The 22,964-nt window shown below is 41.1% G+C and overlaps 1 protein-coding gene across 3 annotated transcripts in view; it reads right to left on the reverse strand.

Annotated features, from left to right (window-relative positions):
• cntn3a.1 (contactin 3a, tandem duplicate 1) overlaps positions 1–20,929 on the reverse strand; it is a 115,111-nt gene extending 94,182 nt beyond the window's left edge. Inside the window, exon 1 of one of the 3 annotated variants that reach the window (XM_042299433.1) lies at positions 20,581–20,929. The gene's annotated coding sequence lies outside the window, so the exon portion shown is untranslated. The remainder of the gene's footprint in view (positions 1–20,580) is intronic. The other 2 variants (XM_024375640.2, XM_024375641.2) reach the window with 2 other exon arrangements.
• Between the last annotated feature and the right edge of the window lie 2,035 nt (positions 20,930–22,964).

Consider the following 22,964-nt stretch of genomic DNA (forward strand, 5'->3'; position numbering starts at 1 on the left):
TTTCGGGCCATCCTCTGACACCGCCTGATATAGAGGTCCTGGATGGCAGGGAGCTCAGCCCCAGTAAGTAAGAATGGAAAATATTTCTGATGGGGATGATATAGTGATTAAGGATAAGCATGAATTAATTGTGAATGATGATGAGTGAAAAAGTTACAGAACAACAAAGATCATACCCCTGTAAAATGCTAACCCTCTCTGTTATTGTTAATGGTGAGAGAGGTTAGCATGTTTAATTGTAGCCTCTGTAACTTTCTCACTCATCATTATTCATGATTCATTCATGATTTTTCTTAATCATGGCATTATCAAGATTAATTTAGAAATGTTCAGAAATGTATCTACTCACTTGGAAAGAAAATGACTAAAGTCATCGTTCACCATTCAGTTCATATTGGGAAAAACAACCCAAAACACAACCAAAACAAACTGCAAATGCATCCAATGAGTTTGTAGAGTCACAAGCTTAGTGTAGTCATAGGGTGCTAGGAATATGGGACCAAGTACTAAACCTTTGACTACTTTAATTTGTCCATATCTTATGAATACTTCAAATGGGGGGATATATAAAGTGCTTTCATTTCTAAACAGTAAAACAGATATGCATGCAAACACCCTCAAAGAAAGGTGACATTCTGTACTGTTTATGAAACATTTGGTCTGAAATCCAAAATGTTGGAGTAACTTAAAATGTTTGCTTCACTGTCCAAATACATAGGGAGGGGAGTGTATTTGATGTGTATTTTGTACCATAACATGTTGTAGTTTCATTCACACACAGTCATTTATCTATCTTAGCAAAATGCGAACAAATTGCTTGTGCCAAAATAATTATAATGCATGTTTACAGTAGATGTAGGCCAATGTTCTTTGTATAATCAGGATGCTCTTCAAATGAAACATGACAAATATAATAAACCACCATCCTAGCATTTTGACTTCTGAGCTGGAAGGATTATGCATTTCTGACATAAAGAGCTGACTATCCATGGTGAGAACCATTCTCATTCACTGGCAATTGAATTTCATGTCCTTCTCCTCAAATTAAGTCACAAATAAAGTTGCAATATAATAATATGAACCAGTGTACAACTAACTGATGCTGGTATATGTTTCTATGGATCTATGGATATTGATGATATATCTAAGGTAAGAACAGGCTGATTGTAGCTTTGAGGTAATTGCAATGGCACAATGTGATCATTTCTAATTTAGTCAATCAATTATATTAAAGGTTCAATGCAGCCATTTTTACCTCAATATCAAATCATTTCTGGGTAACAGTGAAGTACGTTAATGTGATTTTTTCCAATTAAAATGGTCAGAAAGAAACAAAATAGCTTCTTAACAAAGAACAATTTCTCAAACAAGAATGTAGCTGGGGCTGTCTGGGAGTGGTCTGATTGGGAAAGGAAAACTGTTATTGGCAAAGAGGTTTGGAACTCTCTTTCTTATTGGTCAATTAACTCAATTTACCACCTGGTAATGTCACCAGGCATGCCAAAACTCCATCTCACCAGATGGTCTTTTCAAACAGCTCTTACAATAAAAGGGCATCATCATTTTCACAATTTCACAGTATTATTCCAACTTCATATTGTGGAAATACATATAAATCACAGGAAAATCACATTTTTGACTGAAGTTGGCATTAAATGTTGTGTGTATGATTTGGCTGATTGGCAGTTGAAGCGAGAAATTAATCAAATGGAAAGGGGGAACCTTATTTATTCTGTCTATTAAGTTGGAATCTTATATGGATATTCAGCGATTTTACATATTTAGATATTTGTTTCCTTCCCTTGAAATCAGTGAGGAGTGACTGCAATAATTTGTGAAACTAGCTGCATGCCAATAACGCTAAAAGTATGTTTGGACTAAAACTCCATGTAAGTCAATCTCCCTTTCTTAAAACATGCTAAACAGGGGAGTGTAAGCACTTGGCACCCATAGCTGTGAACAAGGAGTGACTACGTACAGGAAGTGGTCTGAAAAATGCTAATATTAGCATTTGTTTGCATTGGCCATAGACTGTTTTTAAGGTGACAAAACAAATATCTAAATATTTAAAATCACTGAATTATTGCTTTATTTTAATTTTATTTTTTTCTCTCTGCATTGTTGGGAAGGGCCCGACACCTTTTGTTTACAAAGCATGTCTTTTATTTGAGGCCACAACCTGGAGTCTGTGGTTCAGTTCAACTATAGCCCTGAGACAAGCTGAATGCACCGAGCTGTCTGTTTAAACTACTAGCACACAGCTTGGACACCCATGCATACCCCACAAGACATGCCACCAGAGGTCTCTTCACAATCTCCAAGTGAAGAATAGACTATGGGAGGGTCACAGTACTACATATATATCCATGGCTACATGGAACTCTATTCCACATCAGGTAACTGATGCAAGCAGTAGAATCAGATTTTAAAAAACAGATAAAAATATACCTTATGGAACAGCAGGGACTGTGAAGAGACACACACAGGTACAGACACACACATACGCACACAAACGCTGGCACACGCACTCTATACACACGTGCATTGTAATATTGCTGCATGGCGGTATTATACATTTTGTATTGTAGCTTTGTTGTGGTGTAATAACGTTATTGATGTACTATTTTATCTTTTGTTTTACAGAAATGCATAATTATGGATACAAAAGTCATTCTCGTGTTTCAAAAGTTGGGACATCACAGCGCAGTACAGCAGAGCACAGTGCAGTACAATAAATCAGAGCAGAGTAGGGTAGAGTTCAGTACAGTGGAGTAGAGTACAGTAGAGTACAGTCGAGTAGAGTTCAGTGCAGTAAAGAAGAGTATAGTTCAGTATAGCAGAGTACACTACAATATAATATACTTTTACTGTACAGTACAATACTCTACTTTGCTTTATTGTACTGTACTAGTGTATTGTAATATACTGTATTCTACTGTGCTCTATTCACTGTACTGTGATATCCAAACTTGTGAAACATACGTCTATGATAGGTTCAGATTTGAACATCTGGTGTCGGTCGGTGCTCAGTGGGTAAGGATGCTGGTTACGTGGAAGTTGAAAAGTAGTTGAAATTTGGTCAGTCCACCCTGGCCTTGAAGTTAATGTCCACAGATGGACCCGGAAAAAGAGGAGGCTCTTGGGAAGGTGTTAGTAAGAGCTGGGAGAGGTGACATTAAGAGAGAGAGAGCGAAAGAGAGGGAGGGGATGTCCAGACACTTAATACTCTTGGCTTTACCATCAGACTACACAAAGACAAAGAAAACAGACATGCTGAACATAGCAGTATGCCAGTGAAAGGGAGACCAGTAGCAGGTGACCCAACTGGGGTTTGTGGCTATTATGATTTCCCATTGTAGCCAATTCACTTGCAGTAAGTTTTTTTGGTAATTCCGTTACCAATTTTTACCGGGTTTTAAGCACTTAATAATTAATAAACAAATTGGACATCAGTTAAATCACAATAAGCAATTGGCACATCTACCATTACTTGTTACTTCAGTGAACTTTAATTATCCTCTCTTCTCATGAGGAAGAGAAATTAGAAAATATATCTTGTTTAGGGAATTACAATATACAAGGCAATATTTCTTAGACTTACAGAAGGTTAAAAAATATATATAAAAAAATATATACAGTGCCTTGCGAAAGTATTCGGCCCCCTTGAACTTTGCGACCTTTTGCCACATTTTAGGCTTCAAACATAAAGTTTGTAATAATTTTTTTTTGTGAAGAATCAACAACAAGTGGGACACAATCATGAAGTGGAACGAAATTTATTGGATATTTCAAACTTTTTTAACAAATCAAAAACTGAAAAATTGGGCGTGCAAAATTATTCAGCCCCCTTAAGTTAATACTTTGTAGTGCCACCTTTTGCTGCGATTACAGCTGTAAGTTGCTTGGGGTATGTCTCTATCAGTTTTGCACATCGAGAGACTGACATTTTTTCCCATTCCTCCTTGCAAAACAGCTCGAGCTCAGTGAGGTTGGATGGAGAGCATCTGTGAACAGCAGTTTTCAGTTCTTTCCACAGATTCTCGATTGGATTCAGGTCTGGACTTAGACTTGGACATTCTAACACCTGGATATGTTTATTTTTGAACCATTCCATTGTAGATTTTGCTTTATGTTTTGGATCATTGTCTTGTTGGAAGACAAATCTCCGTCCCAGTCTCAGGTCTTTTGCAGACTCCATCAGGTTTTCTTCCAGAATGGTCCTGTATTTGGCTCCATCCATCTTCCCATCAATTTTAACCATCTTCCCTGTCCCTGCTGAAGAAAAGCAGGCCCAAACCATGATGCTGCCACCACCATGTTTGACAGTGGGGATGGTGTGTTCAGGGTGATGAGATGTGTTGCTTTTACGCCAAACATAACGTTTTGCATTGTTGCCAAAAAGTTCAATTTTGGTTTCATCTGACCAGAGCACCTTCTTCCACATGTTTGGTGTGTCTCCCAGGTGGCTTGTGGCAAACTTTAAACGACCCTTTTTATGGATATCTTTAAGAAATGGCTTTCTTCTTGCCACTCTTCCATAAAGGCCAGATTTGTGCAATATACGACTGATTGTTGTCCTATGGACAGAGTCTCCCACCTCAGCTGTAGATCTCTGCAGTTCATCCAGAGTGATCATGGGCCTCTTGGCTGCATCTCTGATCAGTCTTCTCCTTGTATGAGCTGAAAGTTTAGAGGGACGGCCAGGTGTTGGTAGATTTGCAGTGGTCTGATACTCCTTCCATTTCAATATTATCGCTTGCACAGTGCTCCTTGGGATGTTTAAAGCTTGGGAAATCTTTTTCTATCCAAATCCGGCTTTAAACTTCTTCACAACAGCATCTCGGACCTGCCTGGTGTGTTCCTTGTTCTTCATGATGCTCTCTGCGCTTTTAACGGACCTCTGAGACTATCACAGTGCAGGTGCATTTATACGGAGACTTGATTACACACAGGTGGATTGTTTTTATCATCATTAGTCATTTAGGTCAACATTGGATCATTCAGAGATCCTCACTGAACTTCTGGAGAGAGTTTGCTGCACTGAAAGTAAAGGGTCTGAATAATTTTGCACGCCCAATTTTTCAGTTTTTGATTTGTTAAAAAAGTTTGAAATATCCAATAAATGTCGTTCCACTTCATGATTGTGTCCCACTTGTTGTTGATTCTTCACAAAAAAATCCAGTTTTATATCTTTTTGTTTGAAGCCTGAAATGTGGCAAAAGGTCACAAAGTTCAAGGGGGCCGAATACTTTCGCAAGGCACTGTAAGTGTTAGTTGGCATGGTTGAAACATTTACATTGTGTTTTGATTTATTTCTGATACCTTTTTGTTTCCAGAAATGAAAGCCTTTACATAATTTTTAAGACGGAAAATGGTTGAAAAATGTATCTATGCCTTCATTTGCTAAAAATATAGACTCCTAATTTAATATGCTCCTATGAACTTCGCATAGTGGTGTGGGTCCATATAGAACCCATGGGTCATGGGTCCATATAGAATGTTCCATGCAACCACTTCTTCAGCCTGCTCAAAAGCCAGCACCCTGTTTCATTGCTACAATACTTGTAGCTATATTTTATGTTGTTTTTGACCATGTGGGGTGCCAATTGTGTAAGTCACACAAATATGGACCAGTCCATTGTATTTAACAGCTCCCTAGCTTTCTCTGAATATAAGGTTTTCCTATTATTTTTTCCCATGGCCCTATATTGACTTTTATCCAGACATACAGTAGCCATATAGGTGCAAAATCCTTGCAAAGTGGTAAGCTTGAGAGGTTACTCATGAGGCATTAATTTAAATGACCATCGACAAATTGGTCAACAGGAAGTATTCTAGATTGTGCCTTTAATGAGGAAAAGAAAACACATATCATTGGCTATTCAACAAGCATTCAGAAATATTTTTTAGAGAGGGAAAGTAAAAAATCAAATAAAAAGATGGTGCAATAGCTGAGCAGCCAGTAATAGACAGGGGGTTATTTTCACAGTTTCTCTGTTTTCTGCATGGCTCTTATCTTTGTGTGCCTTTAAGGCAACGCAAAGCATACTGATGCATATTTGAATAAATCAACTGTATCTTTGACACATTCCCCAGCACTGCACCCATTCTGCACATGCTAAAACATTGAAGATGACACTTTCCCCCATAAATCTCATTATGGAGATTGGGTTTAGTGTGTCATTCTAGTTCTAATTTATCAGGCAGTCATTACGATGCAAATGTTGTGAGGAACTGTTGGGTTTTAACAATAAAACAAGGTCTTGTGCCCCAGTCACTGGATATTAATACTCATCCTTTGAGGGAATAATTGTGAGAAAACACTCTTGATAAATTAATCAACACAGTGTCTGACACATGCAAGGAATCCTTGAAACTGTCAGGTCTCAATATATAATGACACTACACTCTTCAAAGCCAATATGTTTTCTGTTTGATGGAAGGACGAATCATGTTGTCTATTATGATTGTAAAAGCATAAATGTTCACCAACATCCTTGTAAATTCCGTCATCCACATGAATGTTTGATGTGCGGAAAGGACAAAATTAGCATATTCAGATCGACAAGTACTCTACTGGAGTTGCCAGAAGGTAGGAACTGAAATATCAGTCCAGCGGAGTTGACTCATTCTTAAAAGCTGGAATCAGAAACACCTTTGACAGCAATCTCTTGATCTCTATCACTGAGTAAGCCCTTAGACAGGAGACATTAGACAAAGGGTTAGAGCGAGTGATAAAAGTCTGCCTTTTGATCATGGGATATGTTCATCCTCAAATGATGTTGGGAATTGGTGTCTGTAGCACTCCTTGAATATTTTTACAAATTAATAACCCCAGTGGCCTAAAATGGTGGCTCTAAAATGTCCTGATTCATTCTTAAATTTGATTTGGTTGTTTATATTAACACATTGCTGCATAAACTGTAGTTAATGATCAGATGCACCACAACATTAGGGGGGGTGTTAAGACATTTAAAGGTGTTAAAGCGAGAGAGTTAAAGGGGCAAGCCCTGGCACTGATCTGATGAACAGAACTATGGTTGCAAGGACTGACCAGCCATATGATTCAATTTATAGTTTTAACCATGTTTTGAGGCTATACAGTGTTAGTTTACAATTACATAATTTACAAACAATGGATAAAAAAGCTTATATTTTAGGTTCTGATGGGGTATGAGAGAACTAAGCTCACGAGGCATTTATTAATTATATTCTTCAATAATCAATGGACACAGTACCAGTCAAACGTTTGGACACACTTTCTTTATTTTTGACTACTTTTTACATTGTAGAAGAATAGGGAAGACATCAAAACTATGAAATAACACATATGTAATCATGTAGTAACCAAAAAGGTGTTAAACTAATCAAAATATATTTTATATTTTAAATTCTTCAAAGTAGCCACCCTTTGCCTTGATGACAGCTTTTCACACTCTTGGCATTCTCTCAATCAGCTTCACCTGGAATGCTTTTCCAACAGTCTTGAAGGAGACCCCACATATGCTGAGCACGTGCTGGCTGCTCTTCCTTCACTCTGCTGTCCAACTCATCCCAAATCATCTCAATTGGTTTGATGTCAGGTAGTTGTGGAGGCCAAGTCATCTGATGCAACACTCCATCACTGTCCTTGGTCAATAGCCCTTACACAGCTTGGAGGTGTGTTTTGGGTCATTGTCCTGTTGAAAAACAAATTATTGTCCCACTAAACACAAACTAGATGGGATGGCGTATCGCTGTAGAATGCTGTGGTAGCGTGCCTTGAATTCTAAATAAATCACTGACAGTGTCACAAGCAAAGCACCCTCACACCTCCTCTTCCATGCTTCACTGTGGGAACCACACATGCGGAGATCATCCGTTCACCTACTCTGCATCTCACAAAACAACAGCGGTTGTTTTTCGGACTTATCAGACTAAAGGACAGTTTTCCACCAGTCTAATGTCCATTGCTCTTGTTTCTCGGCCCAAGCAAGTCTCTTCTTATTATTGGTGTCCTTTAGCAGTGGTTTCTTTGCAGCAATTCGACTATGAAGGCAAGATTAATGCAGTCTCCTCTGAACAGTCGATGTTGAGATGTGTCTGTTACTTGAACTCTGTGAAGCATTTATTTGGGCTGCAATCTGAGGTGCAGTTAACTCTAATGAACTTATCCTCGGCAGCAGAGGTAACTCTAGGTCTTCTTCTTCTGTGGCGGTCCTTATGAGAGCCAGTTTCCTCATAGCGCTTCATGGTTTTTGCAACTACACTAGAAGAAATTGTCCGGATTGACTGACCTTCGTGTCTTAAAATAATGGACTGTCGCTTCTCTTTGCTTATTTGAGCTGTTCTTGCCATAATATGGACTAGGTCTTTTACCAAATAGGGCTATCTTCTGTATACCACCCAAACCTTGTCACAACACAACTGATTGGCTTAAATGCATTAAAAAGGGAAGAAATTCCACAAATTAACTTTTAACAAGGCACACCTGTTAATTTAAATGCATTCCAGGTGACTACTTCATGGAGCTGGTTGAGAGAATGCCAAGCGTGTTCAAAGCTGTCATCCAGGCAAAGGGTGGCTCCATTGAAGAATCTCAAATATACATATATTGTCATTTGTTCAACAGTTTTATGGATACTACAAGATTCCATATGTGTTATTTCATAGTTTTGATGTCTTCACTATTATTCTACAATGTAGAAAATAGTAAAAAATAAAGAAAAGATGTGTCCAAACTTTTGACTGGTACGGTATATATATAATTTGGGTGAACTATCCCTTGAAAGCCATTTTAAAGTTTGACAAATAAATTCCGTTTAACATTTTATGTTACACTTACAGAATTATACACTCTATATCTATACTTGGCTTGGGGCTAATTGTTGCCTTGCTTTTATATTTCAACTCCCACTCATACCATCTTCGCCATAACTTGTTGATGTCTTTTTTAATTATTGATAGTGCTACCAAAAAAGTTTTCATGAAGAAACCAGGCTAAGCCTTTAGCACTTGTTTTTTTATTCCTCATTGTTCAACAGACAGACCTGTCTATCCATCAGTGAATGTATGTGGCCTTGTGTGCCTTCAGGGGAGTTGAACAGCCTTGTTATGGGGTGATTCCTCACAAAACTAGAACAAAAAAAGACCATGTTGTTTTTGGTTTTCATTACATTTTATCCATAGAAGGATACTTTAGAGGAAGGATTATGGAAATATATTTGACATTTGTAAATTAATAATTTGAGATTACTTTATTGAAGTTGGAACATTTGAAACATTTTGGCCTCCTTGTTTCATCTGTAGGTGCTACAAAGCAAAAATGTGTGTCATATGAAGCTTTAATGCTAGCTCTGTAATATGAGTGGTATTGATTTAAATTACAGTTTGCTTACATTAATTTATGAATATAGAAAATATAAGCATTTTAATTTGGCTAATATTTCTGTATATCGTTGAACATACTATACTCTCCGTGCATATCAAAGTTCCAGAGTGGGATATCTTCTGGTTTTCAACTTAAATCCCATTTTATACAGAGAAATTGGCATAGTTGGCAATGTAACCAATCACAGCCCTCCGATTACTTGTATCATTGCACATCCTGCAAATCACCAGCAGAGGGCAACCATTTTGAATCCATTTTCACATTCACTCTGTTGGTAATGCTTTTGCAAATTGGATCATAACTCTAAAAGTAGTAGGCAGAGATCCCACTCTGGAAGTTTGATATGCCTGTAAAGTATATTATATTAACAATATATTGAACAAATTGCTAAATCAAAAATCACATATTTTTTTATTTTCATAAATTAATGTATGACAAGTTTTATTGAAATCAAAATACTACAAATATTACAGAGCAAGCGGTAAACCTTCATATTACACAAATATTTGCTTTGTAGTACCTAACGATGAAACATGATGGAGTCTTAAAGGAGGCCTCGGTAAGGTCAAAGTGTCACCAATATTCCAACTTTAATAAATTATTTCTCGATTATGCTTCAAGATACAAATGTCAAATATATGTCATCAATGGTCACCATAGCATCACCCACCTGTAGCACGCGCTCCAGCAGGTATATCTCTCTGGTCACCCCCAAAACCAATTCTTTCTTTGGCCGCCTCTCCTTCCAGTTCTCTGCTCCAATGACTGGAACGAACTGCAAAAATCTCTGAAACTGCAAACACTTATCTCCCTCACTAGCTTTAAGCACCAGCTGTCAGAGCAGATCACGGATTACTGCACCTGTACATAGCCCACCTATAATTTAGCCCAAACAACTACCTCTTTCCCTACTGTATTTATTTTATTTCATTTATTTATTTATTTATTTTGCTCCTTTGCACCCCATTATTTTTATTTCTACTTTGCACATTCTTCCACTGCAAATCTACCATTCCAGTGTTTTACTTGCTATATAGTATTTACTTTGCCACCATGGCCTTTTTTTGCCTTTACCTCCCTTATCTCACTTAATTTGCTCACATCGTATATAGACTTGTTTATACTGTATTATTGACTGTATGTTTGTTTTACTCCATGTGTAACTCTGTGTCGTTGTATGTGTCGAACTGCTTTGCTTTATCTTGGCCAGGTCGCAATTGTAAATGAGAACTTGTTCTCAACTTGTCACGTTCTGACCATCGTTCGTATGTGTTTTCCTTGTTTTAGTGTTGGTCAGGACGTGAGCTGGGTGGGCATTCTATGTTGTGTGTCTGGTTTGTCTATTTCTATGTTTGGCCTGATATGGTTCTCAATCAGAGGCAGGTGTTAGTCATTGTCTCTGATTGGGATCCATATTTAGGTAGCCTGTTTTGTGTTGGGTTTGTGGGTGATTGTTCCTGTCTTTGTGTTTGCACCAGATAGGGCTGTTTTGGTTTTCACATTTCATTATTTTGTAGTTTCTTCATGTATAGTTTTTTCCTTCATTAAAATATCATGAATCATCATCACGCTGCATTTTGGTCCGATCCTTGTTCCTCCACCTCTTCATCAGAGGAGGAGATAGAAGAGAATCGTTACAGAATCACCCACCACAACAGGACCAAGCAGCGTGTCAACAGGCAGGAGCAGCAGGAGAAGCAACAGCGGCAGCAGGAGATACGTAATAAGGAATTCTGGACCTGGGAGGAAATCCTCGACGGGAGAGGACCCTGGGCTAAACCAGGGGAGTGTAGCCGCCCCAAGGTGCAGCAGGAGAGGAGGCAACAGGAGCAGCCCAAAGAGGAGTACAGTATGGACTATACTTCTTGGGAGGAGATAGACAGGTGGGCGGTCGACCCAGGGAGAGTGCCGGAGCCCGCCTGGGATTCGATGGAGCAGTGCGCGGAAGGTTATCGGAGAATGAGGTTGGCGAAGCAAGCACGGCGGCGCGGAAGGAAGCCTGAGAGTCAGCCCCAAAATGTATTGGGGGGCTCAGGGAGAGTGTGGCAGAGTCAGGAGTCAGACCTGAGCCAACTCTCCCTGTTTATCGTGAGGAGCCAAGGAGACCAGAACCAGAGCCGGTGTTGGAGGTGAGCGAAGCAGAGACTGTGAAGGAGTTAATGGGGAAATTGGAGGAGACAGAAATGAGGGAGTTGCTGTGTTGGTGCGTTAAGCATGGAATTCGCCTGACGGAGCGTGTCTGGGATTTGATGGCACCTGGGTCAGCGATTCATACTCGTCCTGAGGTGCGTGTTAGTCGGCTGGTGAAGATGGTGCCAGCCTCACGCACCAGGCCTCCTGTGCACCTCCCTAACCTTGCACGTCCTGTGCCAGCCCTGCTCTCAAGATCTCCAGTACGCCTTCACGGTCTAGCCCATCCTGTGCCACCTCCACACACCAGCCCTCCGGTGGCAGCATCCCGCACCAGGCTTCCTGTGCGTGTCCTCGGCCCAGTACCATCAGTGCCAGCACCACGCATCAGGTCTACAGTGCGCCTCGCCTCTCCAGCGCTGCCGGAGCCTTTCTCCTCTCCTGCGCTGTCGGAGTCTCCCGCCTGTTCAGCGCTGCCAGTCTACATGGAGCAGCCAGAGCTGTCAGTCTGCATGAAGCAGCCAGAGCTGCCAGTCTGCATGAAGCAGCCGGAGCTGCCAGTCTGCATGGAGCAGCCAGAGCTGCCAGTCTGCATGGAGCTGCCAGTCTGCAAGGAGCTGCCAGTCTGCAAGGGGCTGCCAGTCTGCACGGAGCCAACCAGAGTTGCCAGTCTTAAGAAGCCGCCAGAGCTGTCAGCCTACATGGAGCAGCCAGAGCCGCCAGTCAGCGTGGAGCAGCCAGAGCCGCCAGTCAGCATGGAGCAGCCAGTCAGCCAGACTCTTCCAGATCCGCCAGTCAGCCAGACTCTTCCAGATCCACCAGTCAGCCAGACTCTTCCAGATCTGCCAGTCAACCAGACTCTTCCAGATCTGCCAGTCAGCCAGACTCTTCCAGATCTGCCAGTCAGCCAGACTCTTCCAGATTTGCCAGTCAACCAGACTCTTCCAGATCTGCCAGTCAACCAGAGTCTTCCAGATCCACCAGTCAACCAGAGTCTTCCAGATCCGCCAGTCAACCAGACTCTTCCAGATCCGCCAGTCAACCAGACTCTTCCAGATCCGCCAGTCAACCAGACTCTTCCAGATCCGCCAGTCAACCAGACTCTTCCAGATCCGCCAGTCAACCAGACTCTTCCAGTGCCGCCAGTCTGCCCAGCGCCGCCAGTGCCGCCAGTCTGCCCAGCGCCGCCAGTGCCGCCAGTCTGCCCAGCGCCGCCAGTCTGCCCAGCGCCGCCAGTGCCGCCAGTCTGCCCAGCGCCGCCAGTCTGCCCAGCGTCGCCAGTCTGCCCAGCGCCGCCAGTGCCGTCAGTCTGCCCAGCGCCGCCAGTCTGCCCAGCGCCGCCAGTCTGTCCAGTGCCGCAAGTGCCGCCAGTCTTCCAGGATCAGTTAGATCCGCCAGTCAGCCAGGATCCGCCAGTCTGCCAGGATCCACCAGTCTGCCAGGATCTGCCAGTCAGCCAGGATCTGCCGGAACCACCAGCCAGCCAGGATCTGCTAGATCCATCAACATGCCGGAGCTTCCTCTCAGTCCTGAGCTTCCTCTCAGTCCTGAGCTTCCTCTCAGTCCTGAGCTTCCTCTTGAGCTTCCCCTCAGTCCTGAGCTTCCCCTCAGTCCCGAGCTACCCCTCAGTCCTGAGCTACCTCAGTCCGGAGCTGCCCCTCAGTCCAGTGGGGCCCGTTGTTAGGTTTCCTAGGCCAAGGTTAGCGGCGAGGGTCGCCACTCAAGGGACGCTAAGGAGGTGGACTAAGACAATTATGGAGTGGGGTTCACGTCCAGCGCCAGAGCCGCCACCGCGGACAGATGCCCACCTAGACCCTCCCCTATAGGTTTAGGTTGTGCGTTCGGAGTCAGCACCTTGGGGGGGGTACTATCACGTTCTGACCATCGTTCGTATGTGTTTTACTTGTTTTAGTGTTGGTCAGGACGTGAGCTGGGTGGGCATTCTATGTTGTGTGTCTGGTTTGTCTATTTCTATGTTTGGCCTGATATGGTTCTCAATCAGAGGCAGGTGTTAGTCATTGTCTCTGATTGGGAACCATATTTAGGTAGCCTGTTTTGTGTTGGGTTTGTGGGTGATTGTTCCTGTCTTTGTGTTTGCACCAGATAGGGCTGTTTTGGTTTTCACATTTCATTATTTTGTAGTTTCTTCATGTATAGTTTTTTCCTTCATTAAAATATCATGAATCATCATCACGCTGCATTTTGGTCCGATCCTTGTTCCTCCACCTCTTCATCAGAGGAGGAGATAGAAGAGAATCGTTACAGAATCACCCACCACAACAGGACCAAGCAGCGTTTCAACACGCAGGAGCAGCAGGAGAAGCAACAGCGGCAGCAGGAGATACGTAATAAGGAATTCTGGACCTGGGAGGAAATCCTCGACGGGAGAGGACCCTGGGCTAAACCAGGGAAGTGTAGCCGCCCCAAGGTGCAGCAGGAGAGGAGGCAACAGGAGCAGCCCAAAGAGGAGTACAGTATGGACTATACTTCTTGGGAGCAGATAGACAGGTGGGCGGTCGACCCAGGGAGAGTGCCGGAGCCCGCCTGGGATTCGATGGAGCAGTGCGCGGAAGGTTATCGGAGAATGAGGTTGGCGAAGCAAGCACGGCGGCGCGGAAGGAAGCCTGAGAGTCAGCCCCAAAAATTTCTTGGGGGGGGCCTGATATGGTTCTCAATCAGAGGCAGGTGTTAGTCATTGTCTCTGATCGGGAACCATATTTAGGTAGCCTGTTTTGTGTTGGTTTTGTGGGTGATTGTTCCTGTCTTTGTGTTTGCACCAGATAGGGCTGTTTCGGTTTTCACATTTCATTATTTTGTAGTTTCTTCATGTATCGTTTTTTCCTTCATTAAAATATCATGAATCATCATCACGCTGCATTTTGGTCCGATCCTTGTTCCACCTCTTCATCAGAGGAGGAGATAGAAGAGAATCGTTACACAACTTGCCTACCTGGTTAAATAAAGGTGAAATAAAAAATCCTTCCTCCAAAGGACCCTTCTATGGATGAAATGACGTGAAAATTAAAAAAAATCATGGTCTTTTTTGTTCTAGTGTGATGTGGAATCACCCTATGACTAAATCAAATTCAAAATGGTCCCTGCTCATGTCTATTCTGACCCTTTGAGAAAGTTCCTTTGATAGCTATGGCTGTTAGGATACCGTATCTGTATAACATGCAATGGATGCAAAACGTTTTAATCGCAGGTTGCAGTGTTTAGTTCTATTGCCGTGATAAGACCCAGTTGCAATAAGCTTATCTGCACAGTTTGTGCAAGTGAAGGATAAATAACCTGCAAAAAGCCTTCAAAGGGAAATCATACAGCACATCTCATATGTTCTCTTCCCCTGTTACAGGCTCAGTCCTGTGTCATCCCGACATGGAGTACAATCGATCACAGGACACGGTGGCTAATGAAACCGAACATGTAGCCATCTCTGTTTTCTCTAATGATGGTAAATGTCTATCTATTAAATTCCCATACTGTACAGCCCTGGCTGTGTCTCTAGGAAATTGTGACGCATTTTTTGATATAAAATACCAAATGTTGACAGTTTGGAAGTAGAACAGTAGTGGTGTGTGGGTAAAATCACAAGGTAAGCCAGACCAGAAAAAAGGCATATTACAACCTATGTGTTGTGATAATGGCTTTGTTTTCTCTATAACCTGTTAGTTCATATACCTTGATACTGTGATATATAGGCCTAAGGCCGAGAGAATAAGAAGACACAGCGGCAGAATAAATTCAACCGCACATTTGTTTCTTTACAAAACCGGAGAGCAACATCTGTCTGGTGAAGTGCACAAAACATTGCATGTAACAAACAGTTACATGACCTACAGCATGGTCAAGCAAGGTACTGTTTCCAACAGTTTTGGACTACAAAACAACTATTAATTTAGAACCACGGAGAGTTACCGCCGGTCGCAAAGAAAACAGGAGATACCTCCACTATTCCAGAACCATTTCAACTTCAACATTTCAACATAATTGAATCACCTATGCTTAGTCTAATACAGTGATAACTAACAGACACCAAAAACGATTTAGTCCAATCAACGTAAGCTAAAAATGATGTCACTGTCCATGGGACTGATTTTTGTGTGTGTATTTGTGTGTGTGTGTGCGTGCGTGTGTGTGTGCAAGTAGAAAAAACATGTTGACTCTCCACACTTGAAGAGAAACAACAATGCCATCCTCCTATTTCATGTTGCCTAAATGGTCTATTACTCTGTCGTACAGTACAAGCTTTTAGTTTTTGTTGACCTAGGCTCCCAGGCTAAAATACTTAGACTAACTTCCTTTCATGGGAAATGATGCGCCAGGACAGCTCGTTAACATTAGCATACTACATCTAGCTCATGTAACTTTCATCCTCTCAGACCAGGGGCATAATGTATGAATTTATGGTTGGATCAGAATCGCTGTTATAATCATTGGCCATTATGGAGAATTAAGTAAAACCACAAGTCCAAATCCCTATCTCCATCCATGGCTAAATTACGAAAGGGATGATTTTAGCTAGCTAGTTAGCCACCGGAGGACAACAACAAAACGAGATGCAACAATTCAAGTTTTTTTTGGTCAATAATGACGTTTGGCTTGATTGGTCTGAAGCCAAATTCAAACTGGCTTCCCTTGACACTTTCTTTTGGCGTGCCAGGACCATTCAAAGCTGAGCTCACTCAGTTTAGCTCAATGCTGATTGCTCGCTGGCTTCCCTTGCATTCAATGCTACGGGGGGCAACAATGTCATACTCTTGCTGACCAGACAGCATCAGATAGATACGCTACACATACTGAGACAAAGGGGCGCTGTTTCGTTCACTTGGATGCTTTCTCCAGTGAGATACATTCAGCCTCTTGAAAGACATTTATGAAACACAGAGAGACGAAAGATTTTTTTTTTTTAATTCATTTTCTTTTTTCATTTTTTCATGGTACGTATTTTGGGGAAGCCTGGCTTCCCTTGGCATCCATGAATACACACCACTGAAGCAGAGTAGGACATGCTGTAAATAGGCTTACAGGTTGTTGTTTTTTGACCTGGTGATCTTATAGTTCCATTTTATTATGGGTATGTTTCAATCCAAATTGACAGATTTACATTGAGGTTTAAGGGATTATTTGCATCAAAAAGTTAGGGTCTGATGTTTCTTGCCTCAAAAGTGTCTTTAATTCAAGTTCAATTCCTATTCTACAACATATGTTGTACTGTAGATCTCACTAAATTAAGAAGTCTGAAGGCCTCAAACCCAAATTAATGAAAACGTTTGGCACCATTTAATCAGTTGGAATTAGATGGTGGCAATCCTTCCCATTCGTTTGGTATTTGAGCCTGTAAATTCATCCTATTGCATCGTGGGATCTACAGTTGGATGTACACAGCAGATGTTATGGCTGATTAACTTTATACCACTTTTCAGGAATTAAGAAAATCACACTTTGGTCTGCAACTACCCCTTTAAATAGCAAAAGATCAAAGACAGAGAAAATTGTCATGTTCCCATGCTCAGACATTGCATCCTACAATTGTAGATCCTACAATTGTGTTGCATTGAGATCAGATACTTTCAGAAGTGTTGACGATTCCCTTTTTGCACAATTTAAGCTTTCTACAATTCGAAAGACAACATACTGGGTTCTCCCGCCACTTGTTTTGGTATACAGGGATGCATTTAGTGAAATGTAACTCTTCTCAAATTGAAAGACAGTGCTTTAGATGCAATGACTGACTATGTCAGAGTTAATTCCAACCAATAACAGAATATTTAAGTGTATTGTAAACACGATCAATGAAACATATGACTTAAGTTTATCATATGCAAATTAACTTGGACAATATGACCACACAACCAATGGTTGGGTTACATGTCATTGACTCGCCCGTTGGGCACCAGATTGCTATAAAATATGATGTGGTTAGCTAATACGTAAAATACCAATCCAGGCTTTGCAAGATCTGGCAGCAATGTCTGAGCAGGGGAACACGACCAATGACTGTTGATGGTAGCCATACTCTCAGGCTACAGCGATGGCAGTTGATTTGACCCCTCACCACCCACATTCTCCAATACTATACATTTTTCAAGACAAATTTATTAATAGAACAGTACTCCTGCTCCTTACTGTCGAGGAGTCCAGATGACAATATTCACACTAAAATGCATGAGCACTCCCCCCAAGCTCTGAATCATGAATGAGACATACTCCCACACTCCTCAGTACAGGCAAGACCAGGAAAAATAGAATACGATACTGCATCTTTAATCACTCAGGCCTTGACTTCACTTGATCCACAGACACCATCTCTATTTCATTCCTAGTCTGCAAGGCTCATTTGACTGCTCCAAGTGCCTTCCCGTCATTTAAAATACATTTTCTGATAGGGCTCAAGTTAAGACAAGTGGTAGAGAGGGACAGAATATTTCCACCAATCCTCTGTCCTTTGATTCAACTCTAATGGGAATTAAAGATTAACGAGACTACTGCAAGAAAGAGTTGAGCGCTGGCCGTAGTTACATTATGGCATCATACCAATTACAGTATATACGAATGGACAAAGCCATTGATCACATGACACGCAATAGTGCATTGAAGCCAAATGAACTCAGTTAATTAAGGTGGCGTCTCATGGAGACAAACATGAGCAGTTTGAGCTACTCCAAGAAGTGTTGGAGGCTAGCTCAATGCTGCCGCCTCTCATTGAGTAACTCAAGGTGAAGGCCTGACCGTGGTACTGCAGGCTGCTATTAGCAACTAAATTATCCTTAAAACTTCTTCCGTCTGAGATTTTAAAAATAATGGGTTCAAGGACATACACCTGGTGTATTAGAAGCAATTATTGGTACACAGATTGTCTTCTAAAAATGTTTTTATTTACCCAAAGATTGACCACAAAGATTGACATTTTTCCATTCACTATAATGGTGGATCCTCTTTCTGCTAACAATGCCTGCAGTACCGCGGTCAAACTTGAACCTCTGTGGCTTCAATGGAAGAGGGCAGTCAATCTCCCCTGCATCATACAATTAAGACACTATTTCAATGTGTCCTATCAGTTCTTTCTTCCCCACAAATGGTATAACTTGGGGGTTGAAAATGTGCCAAGATATTCCCTTGCCAAAAAAAAACACCTTAAAAGTGGCACTAGACAAAGAGACTAATGGTGTTTTGATCGAAGCACAACCCGCAGGCATGACATAATATATACCAGCTTCTCTGTTCTTCCAGACCCCACCAGGGGCGCTCAGAGTGCACTCGTACTGCCTCCCATGTGACATAAGCAAATCATCTAAATATGTCAAAGGGTTCCCCATGCACCATGTCAATCTTGAAGCTACAATATAAACCATATGGAATTGCCATTTTCCCAGAAGCCCAGTTATAAATGGCTAAGCTCAAGCAGAGTAAAAAAAACTTTGCAATTGATCACCATACTATGACCACTGCTCAATGTTGAAACCGTATTAGTACATGGGTAACTAAGTAAACCAACTGAACTTGCTACACTATCAAATACATGAAGCTCTACTGATTTATTACAGTCAATGGCTATGTCTACATACACAATTGTAGATCCTACAATTGTGTTGCATTGAGATCAGATACTTTCAGAAGTGTTGACGATTCCCTTTTTGCACAATTTAAGCTTTCTACAATTCGAAAGACAACATACTGGGGTCTCCCGCCACTTGTTTTGGTATACAGGGATGAATTTAGTGAAATGTAACTCTTCTCAAATTGAAAGACAGTGCTTTAAGATGCAATGACTGACTATGTCAGAGTTAATTCCAACCAATAACAGAATATTTAAGTGTATTGTAAACACAATCAATGAAACATATGACTTAAGTTTATCATATGCAAATGAACTTGGACAATATGACCACACAATCAAGGTGGTGCAGGTTTGCTCTCAAGAACCCAAGGTGGCATTCTGCACTATCCCAGCCATTAGTACCACTCACAGCAGGCTCCATGTGAACTACAATCCCGATGCCTTGTTTGAACGTTTAGAAACGTGAATAATCCTCGTTTGCGATACGGTTTTGGACACTTAAGAGCCGGTCTGAACATGTTTGTGCAACAGTTTTGGAAACATAAGGACCTTATATTTCATATCAACGGGACATAATAATAAAAAAATGTTAAATTACTACACACCTTTATAAGGTTAGGGTTCCCACACGGCCATATTTCCATGTTACAGTGCCTATTTACAGAAGACAGACTGAAGACAGAGGTGACCACCTTGGTTAATTAGCATGCTCAGAACAACTCTGTGTAACAGAGGGGAAAGGATGCCCTACAAGTATTGTTACTGAAAAATATGTTCATCTGCAAATGTGTTAAAACCAGTTAATGTTAAGTGTATATTTTGTATTTGTGAAATTATGTTGATGTGAAAGTAGAGACCTCTTAACAACCCCCGGCAAAAGATACCTTTGTGAATAGAGTTAGCTAGAGTCCTTGACTGACGAGCGCTCTGTAGCCTACAATCATTGAAAGGGTGACAGATGTGATTGGAATAATTCCAATCCCCTGTTGCTCACTGCCTGTCTTGGCAAATTAGTTCCACTGGTGGTTTACATGAGGTATAATTGATAGGGTGGAAATGTATAAATTGAAAATTACAATCTTGCTGGTACTTTCGTCTTTGAGATCATATGGGCATAGGCTATAAGAACATGTATTCCAAAATATTAGGCTTATTGGAAATATTCAATTTTTTAGGTTAAATTGAATTTACAGTAGGCTAAACTCTACGTTTGTTATTAAAATAAATAATTTAAGAGAGACAAACATTAACCAAATTAAATGCAGACAATTAATCAGACTGTGAAGTGCAAAAAAACCAAACAGACGATAGCAGACACCTGCAAATGCAGAGTAATAACACACAGAATTCAACTACCAAGAAGCATACAGTGACAACGTACTGTATGCCTACTTTGATCCCATGATATTGGTATTGGTCATATCAACTAAAACTGTATTCATTGTGTTTGTACAATTCTGCTTAAAAAACATTTAACAAAAATCATAACTACAGCAACAACACAAATGTTATGGGTTACCTGTCTATAATTCCTGCAATTTTTAACGATGCTTATCCTTTGCCCGATATCCATGTTAAACCACGCATTCCTCTTCTCTCCAGTGTCAGTGATAGACACGTAGTTTTTGAGTTACTCACTTGGCTCTGAAAGTAGTCAACTGAGAACACATTTCAGTCGGATAGATGTTTTCTTGTTCCAAATAAATACAATAGGTTTACTCAAAACGATATAATCCACTTCAAATCTTAACCATGGCGCGCGCTCAACCGAGGTTGACTGGCACTTGGTGTAGGCTACCACATCCACGGCTGTCAAATTCATTTGAGGCACAGCAGAAGCTTCGCTTTGTGCCACAGCGGGACACCAAACCGACCAGCTAAACAGTAAGGGATTTTCAGGATTTCATACGCAATTTATTAATTATTTAACAACCAACGAGAGTGGACGTGGAGTGCTTAGCCTACTGGTCGCCACAGAGAAGCAACAGAAAGCCACTGTTTTGGCCATGGTAGCCTATGGAGGGGTTTATGTACTCACCCACTGCGGGTTTTTACACGAAATGTTCATTGTGAACCACTCCTCGGGAATGACAAAGTTGATGCTGCTGGCACTGGCAGTGTGAGCTGTACAGAGAATTTTGCTTAAGCATTACAGATACACTCCATATCTGTGGACACATTTTATCTGTTGGTGAACAATTACATAATTTTAGAGGTAATCTGGGATTGGTACCTGCATTTTTTAAAACTTTTAAATTATATGTTTTCTTTAAGAATAGGGTAAAATGGGGTAATTCACATTTAAAAGCTAAAGTCTAGACATCGTATTCTAATTAAATAAATATAATATTGAAACAAAATGTCATCGCACAAAACAACAGTCTCAACGTCAACAGTGAAGAGGCGACTCCGGGATGCTGGCCTTCTAGGCAGAGTACCTCTGTCCAGTGTCTGTGTTCTTTTGCCCATCTTAATGTTTTCTTTTTATTGGCCAGTCTAAGATGTGTCTTTTTCTTTGCAGCTCGGCCTAGAAGGCCAGCATCTCGGAGTCGCCTCTTCACTGTTGACGTTGAGACTGTTGTTTGGCGGGTACTATTTAATGAAGCTGCCAGTTGAGGACTTGTAAGGCGTCTGTTTCTCAAACTAGACACTCTAATGTACTTGTCCTCTTGCTCAGTTGTGCACCGGGGCCTCCCACTCCTCTTTCTATTCTGGTTAGGGCCAGTTTGCGCTGTTCTGTCAAGGGAGTAGTACACAACGTTGTACGAGATCTTCAGTTTCTTGGCAATTTCTCACATGGAATAGCCATAATTTCTCAGAACAAGAATAGATGGACGAGTTTCAGAAGAAAGTCCTTTGTTTCTGGCCATTTTGAGCCTGTAAACAAACCCACAAATGCTGATGCTCCAGATACTCAACTAGTCTAAAGAAGGCCAGTTTTATTGCTTCTTTAATCAGGACAACAGTTTTCAGCTGTACTAACATAATTGCAAAAGCATCTTCTAATGATCAATTAGCCTTTTAAAATTATAAACTTGAATTAGCTAACGCAACATGCCTTTGGAACACGGGAGTGATCGTTGCTGATAATGAGCCTCTGTATGCCTATGTAAATATTCCATAAAGAATCTGTCATTTCCAGCTACAATAGGCATTTACAACATTAACAATGTCTACGCTGTATTTCTGATCAATTTGATGATATTTTAATGGACAAAAAAATTGCTTTTCTTTCAAAAACAAGGCCATTTCTAAGTGACCCCAAACTTTTGAACAGTAGTGTATATATGGTTGAAGTCGGAAGTTTACATACACCTTAGCCAAATACATTTAAACTCAGTTTTTCACAATTCCTGACATTTAATCCAAGTAAAGTAAAAATTCCCTGTGTTAGGTCAGTTAGGATCACCACTTTATTTTAAGAATGTAAAATGTCAGAATAATAGTAGAGAGAATGATTTATTTCAGCTTTTATTTCTTTCATCACATTCCCAGAGGGTCAGAAGTTTACATACACTCAATTAGTATTTGGTAGCATTGCCTTTAAATTGTTTAACTTGGGTCAAACGTTTCGGGTAGCCTTTCACAACTTTCACAAGCTTCCCACAGTAAGTTGGGTGAATTTTGGCCCATTCCTCCTGACAGAGCTGGTGTAACTGAGTTAGGTTTGTAGGCCTCCTTGCTCGCACATGCTTTTTCAGTTCTGCCCACACATTTTCTATAGGAGTGAGGTCAGGGCTTTGTGATTGCCACTCCAATACATTTGATGGCCACTCCAGTACTTTGTTGTCCTTAGGTCATTTTGCCAGAACTTTGGAAGTATGCTTGGGGTCATTGTCCATTTGGAAGACCCATTTGCGACCAAGCTTTAACTTCCTGACTGATGTCTTGTGATGTTGCTTC

Source organism: Oncorhynchus tshawytscha, linkage group LG16 (assembly GCF_018296145.1).
Source record: "Oncorhynchus tshawytscha isolate Ot180627B linkage group LG16, Otsh_v2.0, whole genome shotgun sequence".
NCBI lineage: Eukaryota > Metazoa > Chordata > Actinopteri > Salmoniformes > Salmonidae > Oncorhynchus > Oncorhynchus tshawytscha.